At 41.3% G+C, this 13076-nt stretch overlaps 1 pseudogene; it reads right to left on the bottom strand.

Annotated features, from left to right (window-relative positions):
• Nucleotides 1-5640: 5640 nt before the first annotated feature.
• On the bottom strand, nt 5641-8068 carry LOC139367369 (calcium/calmodulin-dependent protein kinase type 1-like; annotated as a pseudogene).
• Nucleotides 8069-13076: the final 5008 nt, after the last annotated feature.

The following is a 13076-nucleotide window of genomic DNA, read 5'->3' as shown; positions in this document are numbered from 1 at the left end:
TAGGTAATGATGGAGATTTCTGATGAATACCGGCTTAGCACAATCAACCTTCATTTCAATACACTTTATCAATAATGGTCATCGTTCCTGACAAAATAATGAACCACCTGTCTTCATCAGAGGTTTATTCTGTCTAATGTTTGGGAATTTAAGGGAACCTGACCAAAATGTTGTGTACCCTGGTTCATCATCAACTGTGCAACAACAATCATTTGTTTCCTGATGAACATGAAATATAGATAATGTGACAGATTAAAGTCAATACTGGCAGTAAGGGATTGTTTTTGAATGACAAAGACTGTCTACAAAAATGCCTTTATCGTTATAGAACAGACCAGCGTCTCCAATTCAGTACTCCGCACTCCCCAGACCCTTCCTTTATGGAACAGCCCAGTGTCTCTAATACAATAATCCACACTCCCTTTCCTTCTCTCTTGACTGAATGTCAACTGCCTTCCCTGGTCCCTGAAAGCTGATTTTTACACCACCGTAGGATTTCCATAATCGCTTTATCCATGCGATGTGATCAGCCTCTCACACAAAGAGGAAGACATTAGCCCCAATTTGAACTGCCACAGATTTGCCAAACAGAGGGTGCTGTTTGCCGCTGATAAGGGAGGAAAGGGTTGGAAGGACTCTGACTGAAGGGTTGGGAAGAGTGGTGAAATGCCAAGCAAGACAACCAACCCGGGTTTAATACTGAAAATCAACAATTCTTCTCAAAGATCAGCCTTTTTGGAGACATCTTTTCCTTGCAGGAAAATCTGTCTATGAAATGTAGCAATTTGATCAAACAATACAATAGGATGTAATAGTTATTCACACACAGACAACCTAATGAGATGGATGTGTGAGTGACAAACAGACGTACTGCATGTGAATTCAAACACATTTAGTGTACTAAAACACTGAGCTACTGTAAATAACCTATTTGTCTTTCTATGGTTTTGTTCCAAGATATAAGCACAGCATGTAAAGTGTTGGTCCCATGTTTCTTGAGCTGAAATAAAAGATCACAGAACTGTTCCATATGCACAAAAAGCTTATTTCTCTTAAATTTTGGGCACAAATTTGTTCACATCCCTTTTAGTGAGCATTTCTCCTTTGTCAAGATAATCCATCCACCTGACATGTGTGGCATATCAATAATCTGATTAAACAGCATGATCATTACACAGTTGCACCTTGTGCTGGGGACAATAAAAGGCCACTCTAAAATGTACAGTTTTATCACACAACACAATGCCACAAATGTCTCAAGTTTTGAGGGACCGTGGATTGGTATGCTGACTGCAAGAATGTTCACTAGAGCTTTTGTCATTTCTCTACCATAAGCCGCCTCCAACATCGTTTTAGCAATACGTCCAACTGGCCTCACAACCGCAGACCACGGCTTCTTCATCTGAGACCAGTCACCAGGAGTATTTCTGTCTGTAAAAAAGCCCTTTTGAGGGGAAAAACTCGTTCTGATTGGCTGTTCCTGACTCCCAAGTGAGTGGGCTTATGCCCTCCTATGCCCACCCATGGCTGCGCCTTTGCCCATTCATGTGAAATCCATAGATTAGGGCCTAATTAATTTCAAATGACTGATTTCCTTATATGAACTGTTACTCAGTAAAATCGTTGAAATTGTTGCATGTTGCGTTTATATTTTTGTTCAGTATATTTTAAAAGCTGCCTCCAGCAGCAGGTTGTGATAAGGGTGGGTGTTTGTACAATATGTATCAGACAGATACAGTATATTTAGAGAGGTAGGACATTGAGGTTTCTGCGTTATAATGCATTTACATTACATGGCAGTCGTGTTAGTTCCTCATGGGCAATATTGACCAATAGCAGTTCACAGAATTATCAGAATTTAAACAATGCTACGTACAAGATTCCAATTTTCGTCATGAATGGACAAATGGAATGCTTAAAGGTGCTAACACGGTGTCCATTCTAAATGTTGGCCCAACTGTCTAAATCTATTTCTCTGGTTTGTTAGTATCTGTCCATGTGGCAGGGAAAGGTACCTGTATTCCCAGTAGGCTGTTAAACAGACAGATCCTGTCGACTCTCTGTTACTTTACCAAAACTCCCCAGGAGACCATCTGGACAAGAGCTCTGTAGAAAAACATCATGGTACCACTCTGGCTCATGTTTGAGACAACTACACACAGGCAGACAGAGTTCTGTTTTCGCATGGTAAAAAGCATTAATGGAAGCTTCTGCTGTTCCTGTCATGTCCCAAACATCTGGCCACAGAGGTGGGCAGTGAAGTGTTGGAGCGAAAGGGGAGCGCCTGCATGTTTGAGAAGGCTGCCTAGCTGTCGGCTGCAGCAGTGTGGAGAGGAGAAGAGGGGAGGCTGGGTGGGTGGGTGGTGGACCCAGCTGGGAAGACGGATGTCTGACAGGTGTTTGAGCTCTTACCTGAGGCAAGCTGCACTGGGCATTGTCATCATACGTCAAGAACAAACGTAAATTAGGAAATTTAAATGATAAGGCCTCTGAATTTTTGGCGGGTAATTACCCATCTTAATTAAAATGAGTTACACCAGATGGGAGACAGCTTGCACTATGGAAATGAGCCAATTTTGCTGTAAACACAGTTCTGGTTAAAGTGTGGAACTTACAATAGCTAACATGTATCCATGCATGTGTGCCAGAGAGGATGTCACCATCCTGAGGTATCTGTGACTCCATTAGGGTCATTTGCATTAAACCGTTGGCTTTTGTACACCATGTTTTCTATACACTAGGACCTGCCATCCATGATCTCCATCATTCCCATGTCAGTTGATTAAAAACCTCCTCCATTAGTTATCTACAGTGGGGAGAACAAGTATTTGATGCACTGCCGATTTTGCAGGTTTTTCTACTTTTATCATAGGTACACTTCAACTGTGAGAGACGGAATCTAAAACAAAAATCCAGAAAATCACATTGTATGATTTTTAAGTAATTAATTTGCATTTTATTGCATGACATAAGTATTTGATACATCAGAAAAGCAGAACGTAATATTTGGTACAGAAACCTTTGTTTGCAATTACAGAGATCATACGTTTCCTGTAGTTCTTGACCAGGTTTGCACACACTGCAGCAGGGATTTTGGCCCACTCCTCCATACAGACCTACTCCAGATCCTTCAGGTTTCGGAGCTGTCGCTGGGCAATACGGACTTTCAGCTCCCTCCAAAGATTTTCTATTGGGTTCAGGTCTGGAGACTGGCTAAGCCACTCCAGGACCTTGAGATGCTTCTTACGGAGCCACTCCTTAGTTGTCCTGGCTGTGTGTTTCGGGTCGTTGTCATGCTGGAAGACCCAGCCACGACCCATCTTCAATTCTCTTACTGAGGGAAGGAGGTTGTTGGCCAAGATCTCGCGATGCATGGCCCCATCCATTCTCCCCTCAATACGGTGCAGTCGTCCAGTCCCCCTTGCAGAAAAGCATCCCCAAAGAATGATGTTTCCACCTCCATGCTTCACGGTTGGGATGGTGTTCTTGGGGTTGTACTCATCCTTCTTCTTCCTCCAAACACGGCGAGTGGAGTTTAAACCAAAAAGCTCTATTTTTGTCTCATCAGACCACATGACCTTCTCCCATTCCTCCTCTGGATCATCCAGATGGTCATGGGCAAACTTCAGATGGGCCTGGACATGCGCTGGCTTGAGCAGGGGGACCTTGCGTACACTGCAGGATTTTAATCCATGACGGCGTAGTGTGTTACTAATGGTTTGCTTTGAGACTGTGGTCCCAGCTCTCTTCTGTTCATTGACCAGGTCCTGCTGTGTAGTTCTGGGCTGATCCCTCACCTTCCTCATGATCATTGATGCCCCACGAAGTGAGATCTTGCATGGAGCCCCAGACCGAGGGTGATTGACCGTCATCTTGAACTTCTTCCATTTTCTAATAATTGTGCCAACAGTTGTTGCCTTCTCACCAAGCTGCTTGCCTATTGTCCTGTAGCCCATCACAGCCTTGTGCAGGTCTACAATGTATCCCTGAGAGGTTGGAGTCTGTTTGATTGAGTGTGTGGACAGGTGTCTTTTATACAGGTAACGAGTTCAAACAGGTGCAGTTAATACAGGTAATGAGTGGAGAACAGGGGGCTTCTTAAAGAAAAACTAACAGGTCTGTGAGAGCCGGAATTCTTACTGGTTGGTAGGTGATCAAATACTTATGTCATGCAATAAAATGCAAATGAATTACTTAAAAATCTTACAATGTGATTTTCTGGATTTTTTAGATTCCGTCTCTCACAGCTGAAGTGTACCTACGATAAAAAATTACATGCTTTGTAAGTAGGAAAACCTGCAAAATCGGCAGTGTATCAAATACTTGTTCTCCCCACTGTATTTCCTGCTGCATTAGCCATGGCTCTCATACAGAGTCGTGTGCACATTAAAATAATCTTTACAACGGTTACTCTGTTATTGGTCAGTGAGACATCAGCGGTAGCCAATCAGAGTTCTACCTCAATTTCTGCACCTTGGAACATCTTGACAAAACACAGTAAAGTGCCCTTTGCAGCCCTTTTCAAATTGTTTAATATATAATTGCTTTGGCGCAGACTAAAAGGTTTCCACATGATTGCTCCTAACCAGGATTTCATAGGGTGATGGAAAGGCAGGAGCTGCTTTACTGCTTTATGCCCACTGATATGAGCAACACCAGACAGACTGGAGAGGAGTGAGCTTTATACGGGCATGTATGTATGACGCTTTAAAACCATTGCTCTAATGAAAAAAATAACTACTCCATGTTCAAGGGCACTCTGCTATATTCTGAGCCACATTTATGATGTTGTGGGTTCTTAGGTCACTTGGACATTTATAGCTGCCTCTCTAACGCACATCCAGCGAAGAGCTTTCTAGGAGCTGTCTCATTAGTTTAGGTTAAGCATGGGTTGTTTCTGCTGTCAAAGGCAATATGCATTCTGCCCCTACCCTACTTTTTTTGCTTTCATTTGGGGTTGTCATTTTCAATTCTGAAGATGTACTCAATGTCATTTGTTCTTATTCATCCCAGGTCCCAAGACATTCAAGAATACTAATGACTGTGTCAAACTCAACTAGAAAATGATCAGATATCAAACTTTGAGGGGGAAAAAACTGTGTTTTCTAACACACTTTTTTTATTAGTGAAGAATACAAGGGTCTATAGATACTTAGCATCAAACAATTAGAAAACCTGTTTACATTGATGCATGGTCAATAGATACTAGGCCTATTAGTATATTGTTATTATTTATCAACAAAATTACTCTTGATGTGTCAAATGAGTCCTGTTGCTAAATTGTATGGTGCCAGACCAGATTCTGAGCAATATTTGGATGAGACCATTAAATAATAATAATAATTTACAACAGAAATAAAAGCTTGATTAAGATCGCTCTCTGCTGGCCGAAGGAGAGTATCACTCTGCATCACTCTGGATGTGCAATTAATCACATACAGCAAAGGCACTAGAGAGCAGAAATGCCCCAAATGGCACAGGATTCTTCTGAGGTGATTTCTCTGCCAGACATAGATTAAAGGGCATCTCTTGTTAGCTCAGTGTAGCTCAGTTGGTAGAGCATGGCACTTGCAACACCAGGGTTGTAGGTTTGATTTCCATGGGGGGCCCAGTATGAAGAAAGTATGGAAATGTATGCACTCACTCCTGTAGGTCGCTCTGGATAAGAGCATCTGCTACATGATGTAAATATAAAGCAAGAGAAAAAAACACAGGTTACTGTAGCGACTGCTGTCTGTTTGCTGCGGGATGTTGATGTTGGGATCTTTATGCCATTCGTCCCTCACCTTGCAGTATGGCCTTGGTCTGTATCTTAGCCTCCTCCTCTACTGCTACATTCTTCTTACTGAGCATTAAATGCCCTCTGAAAAACACAATGCAGACTTGTAGTTAAGTGGATTCCTGCACGTAGAAGAGCTGATGCACATAACCAAAATTAGGAAACATATCCAGGTTCCAGGTTTATAGGAGAAAATGTGCCATGGTGTGATGTTCTGGACATTTTAAACAGTACCCAGGCAGGACTAAGCTTACCTTCCACTTGCTCTTAGCAAAGTTCTTCTGAATCTGCTCACTGATGGACCCATGTATGTTATTCTCCAGAGCGGCTCCTCCCGATATCCTGACGCAACAACACATCCTGCACCAATTAACAAGCCATCCATCCCACTATTATTATAGAACGTTGGAGTCGTATGCTGTATGTGTATGTTTACTTTACTGTATGTGTTATACTGATAGACCTACAGGATGCTTTTCATTGAAATCCTAAAATAAATAAGGTGATATTCAATCCAAATAAATTCCTGAATTTACAGGATAAATTTTAAAAAATGTCATATTTTGAACTTCAAGAATTTGTTTGCATTAAAGTAATTAATGTTTCAAACTCAACTGCCATGGATATGTTTTAGTTATGATAGGCTATAGAAAATATCCCCATTTATCAGAGGCACCCATTAATTGTGTTGTATAGAACATTTAATTCTGTACTTAAGTAGACAAAACACATGATGTTATAGTATTGACCATTCTCACTAAAGGAGATATAGAAGCTAATACAGCACTGGAGGCTGCTGAGGGGAGGACGGCTCACAATGATGTCTGGAACGGAGCCAATGGAATGGCATCACATCAAACACATGGAAACCATGTTTGATGTATTTCAAATCAAATCAAATCAAAGTTTATTTGTCACGTGCGCCGAATACAACAGGTAGACCTTACAGTGCAATGCTTACTTACAGGCTCTAACCAATAGTGCACAAAAAGTTATTAGGTGAACAATAGGTAAGTAAAGAAATAAAACAACAGTAAAAAGACAGGCTATATACAGTAGCGAGGCTATAAAAGTAGCGAGGCTACATACAGGCACCGGTTGGCTGGGGCTTTGACCATTTTTAGGGCCTTCCTCTGACACCGCCTGGTGTAGAGGTCCTGGATGGCAGGCAGCTTAGCCCCAGTGACTGGGCTGTACGCACTACCCTCTGTAGTGCCTTGCGGTCGGAGGCCGAGCAATTGCCGTACCAGGCAGTGGTGTAAACAGTCAGGATGCTCTCGATGTTGCAGCTGTAGAACCTTTTGAGGATCTGAGGACCCATGCCAAATCTTTTCAGTCTCCTGAGGGGGAATAGGCTTTGTCGTGCCCTCTTCACAACTGCCTTTGTGTGTTTGGACCATTTTAGTTTGTTGGTGATGTGGACACCCAGGAACTTGAAGCTCTCAACCTGCTCCACTACCGCCCCATCGATGAGAATGGTGGTGTGCTCGGTCCACCTTTTCCTGTAGTTCACAATCATCTCCTTTGTCTTGATCACGTTGAGGATAGGCCTACCACTGTTGTGTCGTCTGAAAAGTTAATGATGGTGTTGGAGTCATGCCTGGCCATGCAGTATTTAATACCATTCCACTGATTCCGCTCCGGCCATTACCACAAGCCCTTCCTCCCCAACTAAGGTGACACCAACCTCCTGTGGAATACACACATAGCTACTAGTCTATTTTTAAACTCACCAAGGATGCTTCAAGGCCGGCTCACAATTGTACCTCATCTCTGGTTCTTTCTGCAACATGCGTGGAATGAAATCTATTGCTGAACGGAACATTTTGGAGAGGGAAGCAGCATTCAGGAGGTCATACATTTTTAAAGACTAAAGAAAAGCACACTGAAAGAAACATTTAAAAAAACAAAAACATTTAAATTAAATTAAAAGCACACTGAAAGAAAAATAAGTAATTATTGCCAAGACAGGGGTGACATTGTGTGTCAAATACATGTGAGGTGTGATGTAAAGAACTAATACAGTCTAGGTAAAAGGATCTCTCAGTATCTTCAACTACATACTGTACCTGAGTTAGAGTCTAACTCATATTCAGCCTTTATGATCAACACGTACATATGTGAGTCATTGTGGCCATAAAACAAAGGGTAGCCACAGAGTCTGGAACATTCAAATAAAACATTTTAACACAACATCACTTTCCACTTGTCTGTATTAAAGGGATAGATCGGATTTTGGCAATGAAGCCATTTATCTACTAACCCTGGAAGTCTGCATAGAAGTCCCATAGACTTCCAGTCATTGCTCTTTGCCAATTGGCAACTTCCTTCCTACTGGATGCAGAGACATACAAATTGTATCCATGAGTTCATCTGACTCTGGGGAAGTAGATAAAGGGCCTCGTTGCCAAAATCCTGAAGTATCCCTTTAACTAAAATGTGAAGAATTTACCATTACTAAACACTCAAAGTTGAAGTCGGAAGTTTACATACACCTTAACCACATTTAATCTCAGTTCTTCACAATTCCTGACTATTTAATCCTAGTAAAACTTCCCTGTCTTAGGTCAGTTAGGATCACCACATAATTTTAATAATGTGAAATATCAGAATAATAGTAGAGAGAAGGATTTATTTCAGCTTTTATTTCTTTCATCACATTTCCAGTTGGTCAGAAGTTAACATACACTCAATTAGTATTTGATTGGCATTGCCTTTAAATTGTTTAACTTGGGTCAAACGTTTCGGGTAGCCTTCCAGAAGCTTCACACAATACGTTGGGTAAATTTTGGCCCATTCCTCCTGACAGAGCTGGTGTAACTGAGTCAGGTTTGTATGCCTCCTTGCTCGCACACACTTTTTCAGTTCTGCCCACAAATGTTCTATAGGATTGAGGTCAGGGCTTTGTGATGGCTACTCCAATACCTTGACTTTGTTGTCCTTAAGCCATTTTGCCACAACTTTCGAAGTATGCGTGGGGTCATTGTCCATTTGGAAGACCCATTTGCAACCAAGCTTTAAATTCCTGATTGATGTCTTGGGATGTTGCTTCAATATATCCACATAATTTTCCTACCTCATGATGCCATCTATTTTGTGAAGTGCACCAGTCCCTCCTGCAGCAAAGAACCCCTAAAACATGATGCTGCCACCCCTGTGCTTCATGGTTGGGATGGTGTTCTTTGGCTTGCAAGAATCCCCCTTTTTCCTCCAAACATAACAATGGTCATTATGGCCAAACAGTTCTATTTTTGCTTCATCAGACCAGAGGACATTTCTCCAAAAAGTCCGATCTTTGTCCCCATGTGCAGTTGAAAACCGTATTCTGGCTTTTTAATGGTGGTTTTGGAGAAGTGGCTTCTTCCTTGCTGAGCGGCCTTTCAGGTTATGTCAATATAGGACTCGATTTACAGTAGATACTTTTGTACCTGTTTCCTCCAGCATCTTCACAAGGTCCTTTGCTGTTGTTCTGGGATTGATTTGCACTTTTCGCACCAAAGTACGTTCATCTCTAGGAGACAGAACGTGTCTCCTTCCTGAGCGGTATGATGGCTGCGTGGTCCCATGGTGTTTATACTTGCATACAATTGTTTGTACAGATGAACGTGGTACCTTCAGGCATTTGGAAATTGCTCCCAACGATGAACCAGACTTGTGGAGGTCTACAATTGTTTTTCTGAGGTCTAGGCGGATTTCTTTAGATTTTTCCATGATGTCAAGCAAAGAGGCACTGAGTTTTAAGGTAGGACTTGAAATACATCCACAGGTACACCTCCAATTGACTCAAATGATGTCAATAAGCCTATCAGAAGCTTCTAAAGCCATGACATCATTTTCTGGAACTTTCCAAGCTGTTTAAAGGCACAGTCAACTTAGTGTATGTAAACTTCTGACCCACTGGAATTGTGATACAGTGAATTATAAGTGAAATAATCTGTCTGTAAACAATTGTTGGAACATTTACTTGATGTCATGCACAAAGTTGATGTCCTAACCGACTTGTCAAAACTATAGTTTGTTAACAAGAAATTGGGAGTGGTTGAAAAATGAGTTTTACCTAAGTGTATGTAAACTTCTGACTGTAGATGATCACTCCCAGAGCCCATAGGTCCACCTCTTTGTCATAATATTTCTGCTGCAGAAGCTATGGGGCTGCACACAAAATTAAAGAGAGGGTTTATGTGTGAGGTTCAAACTGCTTTAATTCTACATGATGAGGGTTCAGATGAGATGTATGTATTTGCGGATCCTCACCCACATGCTGTGGTGAGCACACTGCTCTTCCAACTTGGACAGGCCAAAGTCACTTGGAATCTATAGACGATGTCTGATATAGTAAGTTCTCAGGATGGGAGGAATAATAATAATAACAATAATAACAACAACCACAATAATAATAACAACAATAATAACAACCACAATCATAACAATAACAATAATACTAATGATCACAATAATAATAATAATAATGGTAACAACAATAATAACAATAATAACAACACCTACAATAATAACAACAATACTAATAATGATCACAATAATAACAATAATAATACTAACAATAATAATAATAGAAAGTCCATAATGCTTTATTGACAATTAAGCTATCTATCTATCTATCTATCTATCTATCTATCTATCTATCTATCTATCTATCTATCTATCTATCTATCTATCTATCTATCCATTTAACACTGCTGCCAAACTATAAAGCAGATCACCTTCGGGTCCATGCGTTAAATGATATTATTACAGCTGGAGGACAGTTGTACATTCAGGTCCCTGTGTAAAGTTGTTATGTTCCCCAGTTTCTGTGTTGTTGTGGGTTTGTATGTGTGTATTCTGGAAATGGCATCCTGGATTCCTCACGCAGCTGATTGGTCGGCCCCATCGCTGATTGGCGCTCTGACCCCTCCCTCTCGTCAGGGGAAACAGCTGGCTCTTCAATTACCAACTCCTTCCACAGCTTGATAAAAGCCAGTGCTCCTTTGTCAGAGAGAGAGCTTCTTCTTTTTTTAATGTCCTGTGTTGATTGTTTTTGCCGTCAGTAAAAGTTTTGTCGATATTGTTTTGTAGCTGCTCCTTCAGAGGTATGTGTATGCCAATAGGATTTAGTGTTTTTTGTTAATGAAATTTTTCACTTAAAGTATATTATTTTTCATTTGTTCCCGAGAGGGGGGGCGCACCTTGGGAGTGTTTAGTCAAGAGGCCTACGGGCATACATCACCCGTAGTATTTATCTATGCACACTAGATAAGACCTGTGCGGACCACCCCCCTGTATTTTGGTTAGTGCGCGCCAGGTGGTGCTGAAAGTTAGGTAAGTAGTGGGAAGGCAGGTAACATGCTGTAGGAGAGGGGACTCTTTAATGTGTACTTTCTTTGGTTCTGACCAGACCCTTTTCCCCACCTTCCCTTTGTTAAGGAGAATAAATTTTCTCTGCCTCTGTCGTCCTTCCCCGCACCTACGACCACATACGTTTTCACTCCACGGGAAGTTGAGATGTAGCAGGGTGCTGCATTCCCTCCAAGAGGCGTACGTAGTAACATGTGATATTATAACAGCTAGAGGACAAGTTGTACATTCTGGTCCCTGTGCACGATACCCAGCTGGTGGAATTATTGGACTGCTTCCAGAACCTGCAGTAGGACACGGCTGGCATCTATCTCTCTGTGTAGCTCCCCCTCTCCAGAATACGGTCCAGAAACTTGCCTCCTGTAACACACTTGTGACACGCTTTTCAGGGGTAAACACCGTAGCTCATTATTGACGCAACTTTTTTCTTGGTGCGGGGACATGCCTTCTATTGCAATGTGAAATATAAGAGATGGGATGAACAATCAATCTTTAGATGACATAATTACTGGATATCTAAAATAAGATTCCACCACTGAGTCATAAGAGACAGTTTTGACGATGTCTGAAAGGTCTCCATTGCCACCATGTTGGGATGGTTGATTCTGGTATAAAAAAAAAAGTGTTTTGTATTCGTTGAACATGACACTAACCTGCGGAGCGCTGCAATCTCATTCTCCAACATGCCCTCTTTTCCCTTTAGCACCCTCTTGCCGATACACTTGACAGCTACAAGTCTCAGGGTACGGCAGTGCTGAGCCACCTGCACCTCAGAAATGGATCCCCTGAAACACCCCAAAATATTATTAGTAACCATTCATACAGGCTCTGGCTCTCATTGCTTTATTTTGGAAAATAATTATTCAATCATCTGATCCCTTCTGACGTTTCGGGGTTCCTCTGCTAAAGCATTTCAATACTTGATATCGGAAGAATGTGCCATGACAGCTGTTAACATCAAGGAAATGGGAAAAGAGAAATATGCCGTTAATTCACCATTCAAATGAAAAGTGATAAGTTGTTTGGCTAAACATAACCTGGCTATGTCACTGAACAATGCACACAACTGTCCATCCCAGTAACCACAACCTATAGAATAAATGTAAATCTTTACTATTATGTTGAGAGTAGCACACATTTTATATTCTAAAGTGTTTTGAGCTAATGTCTAACCAGCCAAATCCTTTTAAAAAGGTATTCAACTGAAATGTCGAGTATCTGTCATTATAGTATTCATGAGATAATTCTGGAAGTAATCAGTCACTCTTTATACTGCTGTGCAGGTTTCTGACAGCTGTACAGTCAACTCAGTCACTTGTCTGTACAAGGGATTCACTATTGCATTTTCCAACCGTGGAGCCAAAATGTTAAAATGCAGAATTCAACTTCCCTTCAGGTGCATTTTGATTATATATTTTGATAGCCTTTGAACACTGTTATATTAGCCCCAAATAGCATGGCAGGATGACTTGGCAAAATATAACCTCATCCTAGCCCTCACAAATAAGAAATTACGATTCAAAGAAAGTGTAATGTATCTGGAAAGTGTTGTTTGGTTATAAATAATAATATGGTGCTGTTTACCTGTTGATTCTAGTGGTGGATAATTATTCTGTCAACGGTCTTCACAGTGTTTCTCTCCATACAGATGTCACCACTCTCCTTAGCCTCTATGAGCTTTCATTGAAAATCAAACTCTTCTTTTTCTGAAGCATCCTTGTCCACCCCACCCACACTATCCACACAAAAGCTGACTTTAAAAAAAAGGATAGAGCAGAAAAAACAGATAAAGAGAGCAAGGATGGAAACTGCCTCTCACAGTTATTCATTACATCCACTTCACAAGAACAAGCCATGTGCTAGCAGCTTACCGCCAAGAGGAACTACTCAGTTGAACATACCCTATGCAGAACATTTCTTTGCATCTGGTACATTAAGTTTG

The sequence above is a fragment of the Oncorhynchus clarkii genome, chromosome 16 (assembly GCF_045791955.1).
Source record: "Oncorhynchus clarkii lewisi isolate Uvic-CL-2024 chromosome 16, UVic_Ocla_1.0, whole genome shotgun sequence".
In the NCBI taxonomy this organism is placed as follows: Eukaryota; Metazoa; Chordata; class Actinopteri; order Salmoniformes; family Salmonidae; genus Oncorhynchus; species Oncorhynchus clarkii.
This window is presented reverse-complemented; position numbering and strand designations above follow the sequence as displayed.